This window comes from Emys orbicularis, chromosome 4 (genome assembly GCF_028017835.1).
Source record: "Emys orbicularis isolate rEmyOrb1 chromosome 4, rEmyOrb1.hap1, whole genome shotgun sequence".
Classification (NCBI taxonomy): domain Eukaryota; kingdom Metazoa; phylum Chordata; order Testudines; family Emydidae; genus Emys; species Emys orbicularis.
Window position 1 is genome coordinate 135,568,106 of NC_088686.1, and position 2,763 is coordinate 135,570,868.

Below are 2,763 nucleotides of genomic sequence, written 5' to 3' on the forward strand. Positions count from 1 at the left end.
TGGGGCTGGGCCCCTAACCCACCAGGCAGGCTTAGCAGTTTCCTCTCTCGTTTTAGTGCTTGAGCGCTGCTCCCCAGACTGAGGGGGAGCGGATTTGACTGCGTGGCAGCATTCGACTTGGGCCCCATCTTCAGTAGGGAACAAGGTGACACTGGGCTTGTAACATGTTCGAAATGCACCAGGCAGCTGTAGTGTTAACCCCGTGTTGCCAGGTGGGGGTAGAGCACCTGGTGTTTTCACCCCTTAGCTCAGGGGTGGCCAACCTGGGGCTCCGGAGCCACATGCGGCTCTTCAGAGGTTAATATGCGGCTCCTTGTCTAGGCACCGACTCCGGGGCTGGAGCTACAGGTGCCAATGTGCCGGGGGGTGCTCACTGCTCAACCCCTGGCTCTGCCACAGGCCCAGCCCCCACTCTACTTCACCCCTTCCCGCGCTCTCCCCTGAGCTTGCCGTGCCCTCGCTCCTCCCCCTCCCCCCCAGAGCCTCCTGCAGGCCACGAAACAGCTGATTGGGAGGTGTGGGGAGGTGCTGATCAGTGGGGCTGCCGGTGGGTGGGGGAGCTGATGGGGGGGGGGGGGGGGGCTGCTGATGTATTACTGTGGCTCTTTGGCAATGTACACTGGTAAATTCTGGCTCCTTCTCAGGCTCAGGTTGGCCACCCCTGCCTTAGCTGATGGATACACCAGACTCCCCACCAAGGTTTACTCCAGCTGCCTTGCAGCGTGGATGTTTAAGCCAAATTAACTAACCCCTTTTCCCCCAGTGAAGATACAGCCTTGGCCTTAATGCTATATCGGCACGATTAAGTTATTCAGGGCATGAGCTCTCAGGTTCCTTTTAAGCCCAGTCCTCAGGGAGTTGCTGGATTCCGTTCAGATCAGTCCTGTTAGAAACTGTTCTTGGTGTGTCCCCCCAAATGTTTCCTTCTGCAGCCCAGACAAGGGGGCCTATCCAGTGCCAGAGAACTGATCAAACAGCTACAGTCTGCAGTATCTGGCTAACACGTGTCTAAGCTCCGCTACCGTCACGGGGCACAGCGCCTCCTGCTGGTCCCCCTCATTACAGATTCCTGTAACTTCTCCTCTCTGTCATATGCAGTGTTGTTGTAGCCATGTCTGTCCCAGGGTACTAGAGAGACAAGGTGGGTGAACTCTGTGTAAGCTCAGAAACTTGTCACTCCTTCACAGAAGTTGGTCCAATAAAAGATTTTACCTCACCTGCCTTGTCCCTCCTCTGTCAGCAGATGTCTTCAGTGTCCATGGAAACTGGTGGGACTTATTAATGCTCAGTACAATCTCCGGGAGGCTAACAGGATCCAGCCACAGCCAGCGAAAAAGACTAAGGAGCAGGAATTGAAGGGTAGAGGGAGAACGGCTGGGTTTTGTCACTGGGTGTGTCGGCAGCACACATGGGGTTAGCTTCCATCTACCTAGCTCCACTAGCAGGGAAGCTGTGGCTGCATGGACTAGCCACTCCCGTGCACACCCTGGGCAGGGTGGTATAGCCCGTGCTGCTCCTGTGGCTGGAGCTAGCTAGATCAACGCTAACGCCAGTATATCTACATACAACGCCTGTCCTCTCATCTCTCAGGGTAACTCCAACTCCTTAAGGCTTTGCCTCAGGAGGCTTAGGTCTTACTCTACAGACAAAGCTACACCATGCATCTCTCTTATTCCCGACCAGGGAATTGCTCACAGGTGGTTCCCTCTTTGCAATAAAGCTTCACGGAGCCACCCCTGGGGCTGCCTGGAGCCCTGCTCATCGCTGCTGGGAGCAGTGAGGGCAGAGCTGTAACCGTCGGGAATTACTGGCCAAACCCCCCGGCGTAGATGCTCTTTTAAGATTGCCATGGAGGCGTTTACACTAAAATGCTACTCTGAAAAGTGGCTGTAAAAACAGGCTGGCCTCAGTGCTGAGCGTTTGCTGTCCTAGCGCAGTCACGCTCTGCTTGGTCACGCCTGTGTGGCTACAGAGGGCGGCGTGTTTCATTGTAGTGCTGAAGCAGGCATCCCATCGGGACTCCCTGGTCCAGAAGTTAACCACATTGGAGAGCAGAGCCACACTATGGGTCTGTCTACACTGCAGTCATGGGGAGCGGATCGCAGCTTGGGCAGACATACGCAAGCTAGCTTTAACTGACCCAGCTTGGGTACTGGAGCGGTGAATCTGGAGCAGCACAGGCTATTCACACCGGCCCAGAACCCTGGGTAATGACTCGGGTTTCACTGCTCCGGTATCTGAACTAGCTGGATTAAAGCTAGCTCAGGTATGTCTACACGTGCGACAGTAGCAACCAGCGACTGCAGTGTAGACATGTACCCTCAGTCACAGCCGGACAATTCTAACTGTATTACCAACAGGCCTGTCCTATCCCCGCGTGTGTCGAGGGGAACAGCAGTCTCTGTTCTTTCCTATGAAGATGCCCCTTTGAGAGATCTCCCATGACTAACACCCCACCTCCTGTTAGCAGTGTTAAAAGCACTCAGTCTCTTAAAGGGGTGAATACAATCATCTGTTCAGAAAGTTTATTTAACTCTAAAAGGCAGCGGTAGAAAACCTGCTGTAATCGGTAAGATACCAAATGCTCAGTAATGCTGCTTGTTTAAAAATCAAGTTAACCATAAAAAGGTCTGTGGAGCAATCCAGTGCAAAGGAAACCACCTGCCCTCCCCCTGCTCTCCAGGGCAGTCGCCGCCAGCTGGCAGCGCCATCCACTGAGCGCCCAGGAGCCTCTTGATCCCCTCAGCCCCCCCCGCCGCTGTC